The sequence below is a fragment of the Hemicordylus capensis genome, chromosome 2 (genome assembly GCF_027244095.1).
Source record: "Hemicordylus capensis ecotype Gifberg chromosome 2, rHemCap1.1.pri, whole genome shotgun sequence".
In the NCBI taxonomy this organism is placed as follows: domain Eukaryota; kingdom Metazoa; phylum Chordata; class Lepidosauria; order Squamata; family Cordylidae; genus Hemicordylus; species Hemicordylus capensis.
Window position 1 is genome coordinate 350,703,978 of NC_069658.1, and position 16,465 is coordinate 350,720,442.

Sequence of the window (16,465 nt, forward strand, 5' to 3'; positions counted from 1 at the left end):
AAATATGGTTCAACTATTTTGTTTTAAATGAAGCAGTGATTTTCAGGTGTTTATCAAGGCCCTGAAGACTCTACAAAAGGCCACAAACAGAATATTATTATTTCCTCACTCTTGTATTTCCAAATTGTGTGCTTGCTCTTCAGAAGGATTCTCAAGAACTCTGTATGGAAAAATTTATCTTAAAGTTAAGGTTTATGAAACAGAATGATGTCTAGAATAGAATGACTCATAAAACATGGAAAGGGACCATAGTGCAGTGGCAGAGTACATATTTCACATGCAGAAGGTCTCAGGTGCAATCCCTGGCATCTCCAGGTAGGGCTAGGAAGGGCTCCACCTGACATCCTGAGAGCCACTGCCAGTCAGCATAAATATTGAGCTAGATGGATCAAGAGTCTGATTCAGTGCAAGGCAACTGCATATGTTCCACATTGCAAGCTTCCTTTCTCTAAGCTGAGTGGTCTAGCAAAAAAGGCAGGAGCAGAAGGATATCAGTTGGTATATCATGATCACACCAAAGTCAAACTGATGCTTTTGTGAACAGTCTGGCTTCTTCAGAAATCTAGAGATCTGTCTTCCAAATACATCTTAAGCATAAATCATCATCATCATCATCATCATTACATTTATATCCTGCTCTTCCTCCAAGGAGCCCAGAGCGGTGTACTACATACTTGAGTTTCTCCTCACAACAACCCTGTGAAGTAGGTTAGGCTGAGAGAGAAGTGACTGGCCCAGAGTCACCCAGCAAGTATCATGGCTGAATGGGGATTTGAACTCAGGTCTCCCTGGTCCTAGTCCAGCACTCTAACTACTACACTACGCTTGCTCTCGTCATCATTGCATCTTATTTGGAACACCAGAAAGAAAGGACTTCTATATATTAACATCAACATTAGTTTATCTGGCCTACAAAATAATCAGCTCAACTGGATTGTAGCCATCACACATGTATGTCACTTTCCTGTCTTCTAGTTTCTTATTATTTGTGTCCCTTAGACTTGTGATAAAGCATTGGATGAAGTGTTGTAGTAAATAAAGTTGCATCGATAATAAAGTTGCACTTAACCTGATTGGGTTTCTATTACAGAAAACAATATTATTTTGAAGAACATACTCATATTCCAAACAGGAAACACTGGAGGAAATGGCAGATGGCAGGGTGTGGCGGTGGCACCCAACCGCACATCCCACCCCCACCCCACTGTTCTTGATTAAAAGGAAACACAAGAATCAATACTTTTTATTTTTGCCTGAGCCCCCTCTCCCTTCCCTGTGTACCTAGATTTCTGTTAGGCTACAGATTAATGGTTAAAATTCTGTGCCCCAACTGGCCAGATATTACAGAGGAGTCGCTTATCAGAAGCCAGGGGCATAGCCACCACGGAGACAGGGGGTGTGAGTGCGAAGGGGGCTGTGGGTACTCTGGGTCCAAGCGGTGTCTTCCTGGCCCCTGCCACTTCCTGACATCCTGTATGGGGCAACTGAGCTGCCCCATCCCAGCAGCCTGCTCTTATCGCATGGGGCAGTCCCTGTGTCACCAAGCTGGCACAGCTGTGCTGGCCGCCCACACCAGCTGCGGAACTGCTCTCCGGCCCGACCACAGAGAGTACATTGAAGGCAGGAGACACTGGAGGTGGGCAGATGGTCGTGAAAGTGGGGGGGGGAGGTGGGGAGACATGGTAGTGAAGGCAGGAAGTGGGAATCCTTGAAATTTTGCCCCAGGGCCTCCTCCAATCTTTCTATGCCACTGTTAAGAGCTAGTTCATACAGCTGGCAGTCCATACACAGTGCCCTTCAGAGCACACATGACGAGCTGCAGACTCGCAACCCAGTCAGAATTGCAGGCAGATAATATAATAAAGGGATACCACCACATGTATGGAATGTGTGTGTGTGTGGGGGGGGGGCATGTAGCCACCACAGTTTGTGTTATCATGGCAGCCCTTTCCCAAGCTTCATGATTATACACCTGCACACATTTGTCCTCCCGGCTGGGCTGCAAGCTTATCAGTGGCCTTGCCTGCAGATCATTGCATGGAGACCACCAGTCTTTTGCTGTTACATGCGTACCATGGTAAATTACCCCTTAGCCAGTGAATAAACAGCTCAGCCTTGAAATTCAATTCTCAGGAGCTGTCTTGGTTCACATGGTGTGCACCATCTTTGGTGATATTTCGGCTAACTGTCGGAGCTAGCTGCAGAACCTGTTCTAAGTGTCAAGGCTTAGTCTTAGAATATTTGGAATGACAGCAAAGAAGAAAAATGCTGTTGAGCATGAGAACACAGCCTCTTCATTACCTGCTACAGAAGCTCTTACATCAGTAACAGCCCAAGATCTCTGTGTGCTGAGGCAGGGTCCCAAATGCTGCCCCCCGCCCCCACTTTGCATGCACCCTCCTCCCTTCTATTGTTCTTTGCAGAGGTGACAGACCCAGCATATGGGTGGGTGCATGGATGCACATACACACCTCTGCTTCCACCTCCTTCATGGTTACACCTGCTGCCACCATGGCTGCTCGATTCTCTCTTGTACACCCCTGGGTTTGCTATGAAAAGGGGAGGAGGTGGGAAAGGAAGTGTCAAAAGAAAAGCAGAGTACTGCAGATACTTTCTAGAGGCTTGACTTTGCCTCTTGGAAGGGCCGTCTAGGATTAAGAGGCCCAGCTTCCCAGGCTGCACTCATGAACTTAAGGCCAATGTTATCCTTGACACCTCTCATTTTAGCAAATGCGTCATCTTGGAGATCTGGCATAGCACAGTAACTAACAGAATGAGCTATGAATCCAGAAGTTCCCAGATTGTCGTTCCCTTCTATGAGAAACTCAGTCAGTGTCCTTAGGGAAGCCACTTGCCATCAGCCTCCAGACCATCACCACCCCCACCCCCTGCAAGAGGAGAGTAATAATGCCAACTTACTTTGCAGCTTTGTTGCAATGATTACATGATGCCCTATGAAGCACTTTTTAACTCGTGTTCCTTTGCAGGAGAGATCACTGGAAGCTTCTGGTGTCTTATTGGGTTTATTGACAGGCTGAGTGTTTTATTGCTGCTTCCCTCATACGGACAAGGAAATCTTATATAGATTAACTAAAGGTTTATTCAGCTTCGACTCCATTTTCTCCTTCTCTTTTTCCTCCCTTTTCCCTTCTGACTCCTCCCCCACACTCTCTACAGGACCCCCGCCCCACACACAAATATCCAAACAAACAAACTGCAAAGGATTACTGGATGGAATACAACACTGAGCATCAAATGGAAACAAACACAGCAGCTTACTTCTACAAGCCAGCAACAGATCACATCAGCCTTCAAGAGAGCAACCTTGTGCCCCCAGGGTGCTTCAGTCCTCAGCTCCCTTTCCCCCACCTTCTCCATTCACTCTGAGCATATCCCTGTCTCACTCCTTTCTTTACACTGATCCCACACACACATTCATGGCATGACTGGAATGAAGGATGTCATCTCTCCCCCCACTCCGCCGCTCAATATTCCAGAGCCATCTCCCAAAATGGTCTTCCTTTCAGCCATTAAGGAATTAGCATTCCTTTGTCAGATCCCAGGCACTGCCTGAGGGCAAGACCATCCTGAGAAGTCATGCACATCACCCAAGCTTGTAACAATATTGTTATGATCATTTGCTCTTCCGATTGCTGCTGAGTTATGTCATTCTGCTAACACAGGGGCTCTCAAGCTGTGGTACTCCAGGGCACTTTCCAGGTTACAGGCTACAGCCACCATAAAATGCTTCGGCTTAGCAGGATCCAATTGAAAACATAATTAAAAGGGTGTTGTGCAAAGCCACCAGCAGGGGGAGCAATCTTTACAAACCTCATACAACGGGAAAATACAGCTATTTTATTGCAACTTTGTAGCACTGTATCGCACAGATAAAACCCCAAAGAAGGCATTGTAAATGTGAATGGCACCTTGCTGACAGCGCAGGGACTGCAATGTTGAAGCACAGGCAGTATGGAAGCACACTTAACGGACACGGAGTGCCACTGTTGTAGTGTCCAATCTGGAAAGCGCCCAGATGTTGCTGAACTACAACTCCTACCACCCCCAACTACAATTTATTGTGGCTGGAGATAATGGGAATTGTAGTTCTGCAACATCTGGAGTACCACAGGTTGGGAACCCCTATGCTAATACGACACTTGGCTATCCTATAACACAAGAATTGTTATTTTTTACATTTATATCCTGCTCTTCCTCCAAGGAGCCCAGAGCAATGGACATAATTATGTTGATCCACACAACAACTCTGTGAGATAGGTTAGCCTTATAGAGAAATGACAGGCCCAGAGTCACTCAGTGAGTTTCATGGCTGAATGGGGATTTGCACTTGTGTCTCCCCAGTCTTGGTCTAACACTCTAACCATTAAACCGCACTGGGTCTCATGAATGTCCTCTGTAGGGATAGGGTTTGTTCTTTATCCAACCCATTGGTCAATTGTTTCCATTTCTGAGAATGTTTTTGAAAGAAATGACCCAGATTGTAACCAAACACTTCCCACACAACAAAAACAAAAAAATTACACACAGTAACCATATTCAGCACTTTTAAATGCCCACTTTCCCCAGAAATGTAGGAGCTATTTTTCTATTACCGAAAATCTACAGTCAAAAACCTTTTGTTTCTCCCACTAACTATACAATGCTCACTTCCTCTGGAGAGAAATCCAGCATCTCTCAAGAAAACACAGAAGCATTGCATAACAGCTGAATACAGGAAATGAATTATCACAACCAATTCTGGCTCACAGAAAGTAATCAAAGATGACCATATTTCCAAACCACTTGGCGGGCTTCCAAGCCAGTTGCCTTTTGGATAGTAAGAATGCATTAGGAGCAGAAGCTCCCTAAAGCTGCTCCAACAGTACCTTATGAACTTGCCTTATCTCAGCCCATTGGTCCATCCAGCCCACAACTGTCTATTTCAACCCCTAGCAGCTCTCCAAAGTCTCAGGCACAGGTCTCTGAGTCTTCATACCTAAGATCCTTCTTCCAAATTGGAAATTGTTTTATGGCTGCTTCCCTCACAAACAAAGTAATATTAAAAAGAGTTAACTAAGAGTGTATTCAGGAACAACTCCATTTTCTCCTCCTTTCCCTCCCTTTTTCTTTCGGACTCCACCCCCACACTCTCTACAGGATCCCCACTAGGACAAACTTCTAAACACCAAAATATGAAAGGTACTGGACAGAATACAACAGAAATGCCAGAAATTGAATCTGAGTCCTTCCTTGAATGATGGCGGGGAAGGGGCAGCCCCCACCCCCGGATTAATGGCCAGATTAATGTGGGGCAGCAAATGCTTTTATGTATATGTAATAGTTTGTTTCTGCTGCATAAAAATACCTGTGGATCTCCTTGAACCTTCCATGTGAAAACACACATGCTCCACCACAGAGCTATCCTACCAGAATAAACACAATCTATCTATCTATCTATCTATCTATCTATCTATCTATCTATCTATCTATCTATCTATCTATCTATCTATCCGATTTCTATACCACCCTTCCAAAAATGGCTCAGAGCGGTTTACACAGATAAATAATAAATAAATAAGATGGAACCATGTCCCCAAAGGGCTGTAATTGCTGAGGTGTCATCCTTGTCAGTAGGAACCACTTCAGTATCTGGCTGACAATCTGACTAACGAAGTACTGGTGCTTCTGAAAAGTTCAACTCACTCAGCTCCACTGCTAGCTCAGCAGTGGGGGCAAATGTTGATGACCTCCCCTTCACCAGGAAGTGCTCTGTGCCACCCCAAAATATGTCCCTAATAGTTACATTGTCTTCAGGGACATATTTTCTGGTGAAACAGAGGGGTTCTGGGAGAAGGGGGCGGTTTAAATTTCCACACACATGAACACTGGTGCAGTGTTAGTCTGGAATTCTTCAGAAGCACTGATGCTATACCGCTGCTTCTCCCATTGCACCACTGCTTCATTAGTCAGGATGTCATTGAATGTATTCTGTTCTATATGGAGAGCATAATGTCCTGAGCAACATTTTTTCCTATCCATTCTGACGTTTTCCCTCACTGGAACTGGACTGATTCTCATTTGCATTCATAGGATTGCTGCTGTGAGGATTCCCACAGTATGAAAATTGTTAGGTAGAAAACGTTATCCATGCGATTTGCTCATAGGCACTCCTAGAACCACAAATTACCCAGGAATTCAACCACAACTCTCTGAATCATTTCTGACTTGGCTTAACTACTTGTGAGACTTTGGAAGGTAGGAATGTGGAGGAGGGAAGCAGCAGGGGAAAGGAGTGCTTAACCCTGTCCCATCTGCAGTGTCTTTACTCCAAATCCCCCCCCCCAAGCTTTTTCCTCCTAAGGGGTTTAAAATGTCTGCTTATTGTGTTAGGATTTGCTTAAGAAATTAGGGTTACCAAGTCTACTGGAATCCTTCCTCACCCCATACTTGCTAACATGCCAAATGCTAGTGTTGCTTGCTATGGCCAAATACATTCTGTTTAGATGATCTGCCCAGAATCACCGAGCAAGTCACTGGAAGCACCAGGGTTTAAGACCCTAATGTGGCAGTAAGCCTCACTGCATTCAATTTACTGCAGCAACTGAGCTGCAAGTGAGTGTGCATAGGATCACAGCAAAATCCTGTGCATGTTTTCTCAGAAGTAAGTCCCACTGTGTTCTGTGGGGCTTACTAGCTTGTAAATGTGTTTATGATGGCAACCTTAATATTGTCTGTAAATCAGTATAATTAATTCTCTTCCCCAAATGTCAAATGTCAAATGTTTTTGCTACATGGAGAAGGCAAGCCATTCTTTCACTGATTTCTTCAGCCAATGAAAAGTTCTAATCTACTACCTGTTTGGTAAAACTACCAGCAACTCCTAAGAGAAAAGAAATATATGCAGACATAGATAATCATCCATTTGGAAGTCTTATGCTGCTTATTTTACAAGAGCTTCATATCAACTCAGAGATGCCATTCTAACAGACATATACAAAAATGAGATGAAGGACCTGAATATTAATTTCCGTTAACAGCACAGGAAATATACTGCTTTAAAAAAAAAAAAACTTTATTAGTAATGCAGTAGGAAAAAATAAGAATGACAGGAAATCTCTGGGGCATATGATTGTTTCTACAGTCTTATGATGTTAATTACAGCCCTTATCTAAAAAGTTTTTCCCCCTTGTGTGTATTCTGTGCTCATGGTAACTGTGATATGAGAGACTAAAGTCAGCAAAAGGAACTGCAGGCAAACTAACAGTCCAAAACGTACCTGTTATCTTGAATACATGTCAAAACTGACAGCGCTTTTCAGAGCTAGACAACATCCAGTTTGAAGAGGCCAGGCTGTGCCCTCAGGAAAAAGAAAAAAAGAAGAAGAAAGAATTGAAAGGGATGATGATGCTGTGCAATTCCAGCCAGCCAGAGTGAAGAATATGGTGCAGATTGTCTATAGCTTGAAAACATGCATGTCTTCTTTTATACCTGTAATCTGTTCAGAAGAAATGAATAGGAATAAAGCTTACTCCAGTCTGTCAGGTTGCTCAGTACACCTGAGGTCTCCTCTGAAGAGGTGTGGAATCTTACCTGCCTCAGTTTAAAAAACCTTTTTTAACCTGAACATGTTTTTTAAGCCCATTAGTGCTGGTCAAGCTCCTTTCAGCAGTGATTTGTTATCGAAAAATCTCATACATTGAGGGAATTTGCTTCTAATGCCAATACACCCGCCCCCACATGTCTAAGGTTGCCACATTGTTTTCTAACTGTGCTCCTGTGCCTTTAATTTAATATCAGCCTGACACACAGAAATTAAGGTAGTTATGTTTTATCTTTTTTCTATTGCTCCAAGACGGGTAGATAGATACTTTATTTATGGCCAATGGCCAAAACAACCAAGATGGGTTTAAAAAACCACACTTACCCACTACTTTCTGTGTGCCAGGCAATTGTAAAAGGCACAAGAGCAGAGCCAGAAAAATGGTGGTAGCCATATGTGTTGAATGGTGTGAGGAAAAACATTAAAATCCTCACACAGCAGAGTATGCTCTGGTAGTAAAGAAGTTCAGCTCAATATATTATCTGGAGATACTACGCTGAGTTTAAAAACCAACCAACCACAAATACAGATTTATTAAGAAACTAAAACATCACATACTGAGAGAGATCCATTGAACAACATCCACAAACAGGCACTATCCTTCAGCCACAACTGAACAGTGCTAACTGACTAAGACAGACCTATTAACATATTAGTATTAGTATTCTACATTTATATCCCACTCTTCCTCCAAGGAGCCCAGAGCGGTGTACTACATACTTGAGTTTCTCTTTCACAACAACCCTGTGAAGTAGGTTAGGCTGAGAGAGAAGTGACTGGCCCAGAGTCACCCAGCTAGTTTCGTGGCTGAATGGGGATTTGAACACAGGCCTCCCCGGTCCTAGTCCAGCACTCTAACCTCTACACCACGCGATGGGGAAGTAACTTGCCTCAGGAGCAAGAGGTTGCTGGTTCGAATCCCTGCTTGTATGTTTTCCAGACTATGGAAACACCTATATCGGGCAGCAGCAATATAGCAAGATGCTGAAAGGCATCATCTCATACTGTGTGGGAGATGCCAAAGATAACCACAGGGCTGTGTAGTTGCCAGGAGTTGACATCAACTCAATGGCATAACTTTACCTTTATTAACATCTCATTGTACCTCTAGTGGCCAGAAGTGCCCACAACCCCTGCTAACTTGGCAAAGAGGCACCTTTTCAATACGGAGATTCTCTTTATTTAGCAGGGGGAGAGTAACTGGCCCCCAGCACGGTACTTCCAATCCACCCCCAGCACAGTACTTCCAGTGACTGTTACTGGTGTCTATCTTATGTTTCATTTTAGATTGTGAGCCCTTTGGGGACAGGGAGCCATCTTATTTATTTATTATTTCTCTGTGTAAACTGCCTTGAGCCATTTTTGGAAGGGCGGTATAGAAATTGAATGAATGAATGAATGAATGAATGAAGTGCTTACTGGGGTGCTAAGAGCAATGCTTTAGAATTCTCACTTCTAACTCTCCTTCTCATTGCTCGAGCACTGATCAACAACTCCCGGAGCAGATTAATAGAGAGGCAGAGTCGGCATTTGCCAACTTTTGCCACCCCTCTCTGCAGGCAGCTGTGGTGAGGGTGGGGGTCAAAGGGAAAGTCCCCCCTTTCACATTTTTAAAAACTCAGCTGAGAGGCAAGATGAGAGCAGCGAAGGCCGCAATGGCGACTGTTAGGAGATTGCGGGGGGAGGGGAGTTTGCCCCATTTACCTTCTAACACAATGCCGCTGCCTGTGCGGCAGATGGGGCAACGGGGGCACCAAGAAAGAGCTCCTTCCAGTTCCCTTCCTTTTAAAACTATGCCGCTGAATAGTGGGATGGGGCGACGGAGCTGAGGGTGGCGAGAGAGAGCTCCTTCCCAAATGACTGAATCGCCCTGACTGCAGGCAGCTCGTTATGGAAAGGCCCATAATGGGCTGCCTACAGATGGGGGCCATTCAGTCATTTGGGAAGGACAGGAGCATAGCAAAGCTGGCGGTGGCCTGTGTGCCACCGTCGCGGCCCCTGGCCCCGCCCCCACATCTGACGTTGGATGCAGCCCGGCTTGCCCTGCCCTGCCCTGCGCCTGGTCTGACTCCCTCACAGCAAATCCCGTGTTGCCCTCCTGTTCAACCGTCCCAGACCAGCTCCTGTGCACAGACCACATTCCTTCTTCCACACTGACCAGCCCCAAGCACAGCACAGCGCTCCACACAACAACACAAACCCACTTACATCCTCCACCCAGGCAGATGGCAGGGAGCTGCAGCCTGGCCCAGCCCCCTTTAAGGTTGACGGAGGGCCCCCCCACCCCCTGCCGCCTCTTGCTGGGCAGTGGCTCTGCTGCTGCCTAGGGGCTTCAGCAGCACAGGCACTGGGGACCAGGAAGAAGTAAAAGGCTTGAATACAAGCCCAGCTATTCCCACGTAAATGGAGAGAACTGAACTGATAGTTTTGCTGCAGCTGCCCCCAGACCCCTTCTGATTTCTCTCTCAACTCTTATCACCACCAGAAGAGTAGGGAAGTCGCAGATCAATCCTGGGCTTACTCAGAATTAAATCCCATTCTGGTCAATAGAGCTTACTCCCATGTAAGTGCATACATGCAGCTTTAGCTACATAGGCATGGACAGATGACAACCTCCTTGCCTTTCCTGGGCATAATGCCCCGGGTGCCGACAATGAGAGAGGCCCGGCTGTCATGCACTCGGGACAGGGCCTTCTCTGTTGCTGCCCCCAGACTCTGGAATGCTCTCCCAGTGGCCATTCGCTCCTCAGACGCCATCACAGCTTTTACAAAGCTTGTTAAAACTTGGCTTTTTACCCAGGCTTTTACATAATCGTTTTTACTGCTGCTTCTGTGTGTTTTTACCTGTTGTATTGTTTTTATGCCTGTATTTTATATGTTTTTATATTTTTAGCTTGATGTTTTTATTGCCTTTTAATTGTATGTTTTAACTTTTGTAAACCGCCTTGGGGTTGTCTTTTAACGAAAGGCGGTATATAAATGCAACAATTAAAAAATAAAATAAAATAATCCCTATTGAACTCAGTCAAACTTACTTCTGCGTAAACCTGCCTGGGACCGAGTTTCCACTGGATCCTTGCTGCCCAAGTTTCATCTTGCCTTCTTGGGATGGGGTGGATCCTCCTTGCATGCCTGCCAGCTTCCCCCACCCCTTCCCGCTGCGGGAAGGAGGACCCACCCAATTCCGGGAAGGCGAGATAAAACTTGGCTGGCAAGGAGCCAGCGACAACTCTGTCCCAGGCAGGTTTACTCAGAAGTAAGTTTGACCGAGTTCAATAGGGATTATCCCCAGGAAAGGCGAGGAGGTTGTCATCTGTCCATGCCTATGTAGCTAAAGCTGCATGTATGCACTTACATGGGAGTAAGCTCTATTGACCAGAATGGGATTTACTTCTGAGTAAGCCCAGGATTGATCTGCGACTTCCCTAATCTTCTGGTGGTGATAAGAGTTGAGAGAGAAATCAGAAGGGGGCTGGGGGCAGCCGCAACAAAACTATCAGGTTAATTCAGTTCTCTCCATTTCCATGGGGAAAGTTTTTTTTTTTTGCTGCGGCAGCTGAAGCGCTCACAGCTCTCTCTTGTCCTCGTCTGTGGCCCGCCTCCTGCTTTTGCAAACAATTTCCAAGTAACTTCCCGAGTCCCACCAAACCTCCTTGCAGCAGATGTGATGGGACTGGAAACTGGCACAAGGAAAAGTCTCCAGCAGAGCGGTCAGCTCAGCAACCATCAGACGCGGGGGCATGTCTCTGGGCCACGCTCACGGCCCCTGATTGGTGGGCGGCTTGGGTTCTTTGAACCTTTTCGCCCAGTGGTGGCTCTGCCCCTGGGGAAGGAGCTCTCTCTCACCACCCTCAGCCCTGTCGCCCCATCCTGCCATGCAGCTTTTGGAGAAGAGCTGCAGAAGAAAAGATCCAATCTCTACCTAAGAATAATACTTGGATACTTATGGATACATAAGATGGCGTTGTATTAATATCCTCCCATGTACTAGGCTCTTGCACATTTTCTTCAAGAGTCTTTTTTCTGCAATGCCTTTGTTGGTTCTTGCTGAACACCTTGCTGATCAACTTGCTGAACATCTCTGACTGAACCTTATTGTTTACATTTTGCTCTGGATAGTTAGTTAGAACAAGAATTACATCAACTTCTTTCTCTGATTTTTCTTGTTCCAATTCCTTTTTAATCTGAATTTTAAGATCTGGTAGAAAGGCATCATCTCATACTGCGAGGGAGGAGGCAATGGCAAACCCCTCCTGTAGTCTACCAAAAGAAAATCACAGGGCTCTGTGGGAACCAGGAGTTGAAATCGACTTGACGGCACGCTTTACCTTTAGTTTATCAGCAGCTGGCTTTTCTTTTTCATCAAAATACACCATATTATGCATTTTTGCAGTTTCTGTGGCAAGATCAAGGAGCTCTTCTCATGATCAGTGAGAAGGGCTCCGGGAGGTCTGCAGGGAGGGTGAGTTACACTCACCCTCCTCGCAGATGTGCAGCTGTCCCTCCTTGGGTGGGTGGATTGCCCACCCAGACAAGCACCAGCTGCTGCCGGTAGCTCCGGGGGTCACCCCATCCCATGGAGCTCCAAAATGCACTGCTCAAGTACGCAGTGCATTATTTGGAGCCCCCTCCCTCCCCCAAGTGTGCCAGCAGTCATGGCTGCAAGCAGCTGTGCCTGACAGACGTTTGCCAAAATGAGATTAGGATCAGGCTCGCTCTCCTAACCCCGTTTAGAGGGGTGGCTACATAAACGAGTTTGCCGCCATGTTGCCGCCAAGATCGGGCATGATCCTGGTGGTTCACACATGTGTACAAAACCAGCTGAGCTTACTTAGCCCAGTTTTGCATGCTTGTGTGAATAGCCTCCAAATATTCTAAACCCTTTATATCTTGGTGCATAGCCAACTAATATCACTTCCTCACACCTGCAGTTCAGTTTGGTTCTTTTAGACTTTGACACATAGGCATATGCTTTTGAGCCAAACCTCCCCCGCCCCCTGCCGCTCTAATATGTTCCATATTAGGATTCTTTCCATGCTACAGTTCAAATGGTGTTATATTTATAACTTTTGCAGACAGTCTGTTTTGTAAGTAAGTAGCAGTCATAATTGCCTCTCCCCAAAACTTACTATGTAGTCCTGCATGCATCTGGCCATTTCTATTAAAGATTGATTCTTTCTTTCTGCAACACCATTTAGTTTTGGAGTATATGGTATTGTAATATGTTCAATGCTCTCCTTTTTCAGATTGTCTGATTTCAACATTTGAGGCTTCCTTCCAAACTTATTGCAAACTCTTGCAACATACTTCTTCAATTTTCAAGTACTTGGATCTTTTCACTGATCAGATAAGTAAATGTATATCTTGAATAATCATCTATGAAAGTACATAGCAAATACTTGTTTCCCCCAATGAATTGATCTGCATAGGCCCACATATATCACAGTGTATCAGCTCAAGAGGTTGCTGTGTCTCTCTTTTTCTGTGTTGAGGAAAGGTGGCTTTAGTTCCCTTTGCCCTTGCACAGCATGTACATTTGGACTCTATATTAAAGGTGCTGTCAAGTTGATTTCGATTCCTGGCGCCCACAGAGCCCTGTGGTTGTCTTTGGTAGAATACAGGAGGGGTTTATCATTGCCTCCTCCCACTCAGTATGAGACAATGCCTTTCAGCACCTTCCTGTATCATTGCTGCCCGATATAGATGTTTCCCATAGTCTGGGAAACATACCAGCGGGGATTTGAACCGGCAACCTTCTGCTTGTTAGTCAAGCATTTCCCCACTGCACCATTAGGTGGCTGTCTGGACTCTACATTACAGTAACTTATATTTAGGCCTCTGGCTAGATCTTCCTTCTCCGGCTGAAGTATTGCATTGGGATCTGCTAACTTGGCAAAGAGGCACCTTTTACTGTGATGATTCTCTTTATTTAGCAGGGGGAGAGTAACTGGCCCTATCCACCCCCAGCACAGTACTTCCAGTGACTGTTGCTGGTGTCTATCTCATGTCTCTTTTAGATTGTGAGCCCCTTGGGGACGGGGATCCATCTTATTTTTTAGTGTATTATTTCTCTGTGTAAACCTCCCTCGGCCATTTTTGGAAGGGTGGCATAGAAACCAACCAACCAACCAAATAAATAAATAAATAAATAAAATCTCTCTGTCCAATTCTTCTGTGCCATAAACTCAAGCATTTTTAATGTGTACAATGTTTTACCATTTTGGCCTCTTCATTTATGCAAACCACTTCAAATAGGCCACTCTCTTGCAAAGGACTATTTCTCAAAAGAGTAATAACTCCTTTTTTCGTTGGCACAAAAGATTAGTCTTACTAATCACCTCAAAAGGACTCCGATAAGGCTGTATCACTCCCACTTCACTATTGCAGCATTAATGATCTGACACAGAGCAGGGAAGAGGGTGAAAAACATTCTGCTCTTCCCACCTGGAAGGTCTTCCGCACCCATGAGATACGTTTTGAGCTCACCCTTTTATCCCATACAGGTTTTTCAAACCATTTCACTCTATTGTCCCTCAAAAGTACACAAACCCTTGATTGAATCATAGGGCATGTATTCTAACCACAGATGTCATCCCTTGCAACCAGGCTTGCTTTTGCCTATTTCAACCCCAAGCCCCACTCAGCGGTGTGCTGCTGCTTTGGACCCACCATCTGCATGTGCTTTGGCTCTGGCAATTCCATCTACCACAGCCATCTCTAGAGCTTTGCTTCCAGCTCCTAGTTTGGACCTATCTCTTGATCCAAACCACGCTTGGTTGCCTTAGAGAACCAACCTCCCCTGGACTTTTCCTGGAACCAGACACTTTCCTGGATCCCTGGCTTGCAAGTGGCATGCTTGCCTCCACTCTACCCTATTCTTCTGCTTGGCCTCTGGGAAGGAATACCCCATCGTTCCCCATCCTGCAAGTTTGACAGACACACCAACAGAATTGGAAGAAGGTATTACTAATAATCTCTCTCTCTCTCTCTCTCTCTCTCTCTCTCTCTCTCTCTCTCTCTCTCTCTCTCTCTCTCATCTCTATCCCCTTCCTCCTATGTCTGAACTCTGCACTGCAGGTCCTCTCTCTCTCTCTGATAAGCTTTAATCTGATTTAATCACAATTCATACCTTTAAGGTAAAAATACATCTTAATGAGTCTCTGATTTATATTGCTAATTAAGTTTCACTGCCTTTTATCAATTGCCTAACTATTTTTCATTTTCTGTACCCCAATAACCCTTAAATAAATCTGATTGTACCATATTCCTATCTCAAGCCTTTATTTCCAGACCAAAGCTTTGCACAAATTGATCTTGTAATTGACTTTTCACTCTACTATCACTAATTCCCCACTCTAACCCAAAAGTAGCCTTTTTGCTAAACAAACAGGTGTTCTAGCTAAAAGAATGCTGGGCTATCCCATCAAATGGCCTCCCCAAACCTGCGCAGAGGCCATTTACAGAAGCCTTTGCCCGGTTTAGTAAGTTTGGTAAGTGTGAGTGGCCAGCTAGGCCAGTCACAGGGAGGGATGGCAGTCTGATTGCCGCCTCCCCACTGCTGCCAGCTCCAAATTACCAATGTCTCCACTCTTGCCAGAGGAACAGTTAAAAGGCACCTCCATGTGCCTCTTCTTTCTCAGAGGAGCGGCCAGCGGCCACAGGGGGATGGTGGTGGGTCAGGTCACCGCTGCAGGCTTTGCGATGAATAAAAGTAATTAATTTCATGGTAGCACTGTGCCATGGTTTGTTTGTTTTTTAAGTACATGAGGCTCCCCCCCACCCCCACAGCACAGGTCAAATAAATTTGGATTTGATTAGAAAAATCAAGTCCAAATCAAGACAACCTGGTTTCAAACAGGCTAGATTAGTGGTCGAATCAAAACAGCTGGTTTTGATTTGACCACAAAATGAATCATGATTTTCGATTTGTGCACATCCCTAAAACACATGACCCAACATCCTGCCCCTATAGACATATCCTAAGTGCATCCCTGTGTTGCTGCTTCCCTTCCTGCGCAGTTCCTCCTCCTCAAAGGTACCACTATGGCCTATGGCACCGACTACTGACTAATGTTATTGGTATTGGATGAAAACAAGGCATGGTGGCAACTACACCATTGCTTCTTATCTATATGGGGTTGCTGCCTGCTTGACAAGGTCATCTGAGGGGGCTCCGCTCCAGGTGCCTACAATGAAGGAGGCTCGTCTGTCATGCACTCGGGACAGGGCCTTCTCTGTTGTTGCCCTCAGACTTTGGAATGCTCTCCCAGTGGCCATTCACTCCTCAGACTCCATCACAGTTTTTAGAAAGCTTCTTAAATCTTGGCTTTTCACCCAGGCTTTTACATGACCATTTCTATGCTGCTTCTATGTGTTTTTATTCTTGTGTCTATGTGTTTTTATGCTTGTATTTTATAGTTTTTAAATTAGATTTGTTTTATATTTTTAGCTTAATATTTTAATTGTCATTTTTATTGTATGTTTTTAACTTTTGTAAACCACCTTGGGGTTGTTTTTTAGTGAAAGGCGGTATAGAAATTCAACAATCAATCAATCCAGGTCATTCTGCTGGAAACGTGCCCTAGGCAAACTTCTCATACGGAGCAGCCAAGAATGCAATATGGGAAGTTGAGCTGGTTGTTACTAAAAGTTGAACAGATGGATGAACTAGGCAGATGGCTAAGGACAAAGAAAAGATTAAAAATATGTTTGCATGTGGATTGAAAGGCAACAGGAGTCCTGTAGACTTAGCTATGCCAACAGTACCACATAATGCGGGGCATCTCTATTTCTGGAGGGTAAATGGTTGTCCCATCCGGGATTCCATTTCTCCCACATTTGGACTTGCACCCTGGGAGGAGAGTG

General features: G+C 45.1%; 1 long non-coding RNA gene across 1 annotated transcript in view; it reads right to left on the reverse strand.

Moving 5' to 3' along the window:
* LOC128346605 (uncharacterized) overlaps window positions 1-16,465 on the reverse strand; it is a 37,043-nt gene that overhangs the window by 16,906 nt on the left and 3,672 nt on the right. Inside the window, exon 2 of the long non-coding RNA XR_008317081.1 lies at window positions 7,277-7,357. This is a non-coding gene — a long non-coding RNA (uncharacterized LOC128346605). The remainder of the gene's footprint in view (window positions 1-7,276; window positions 7,358-16,465) is intronic.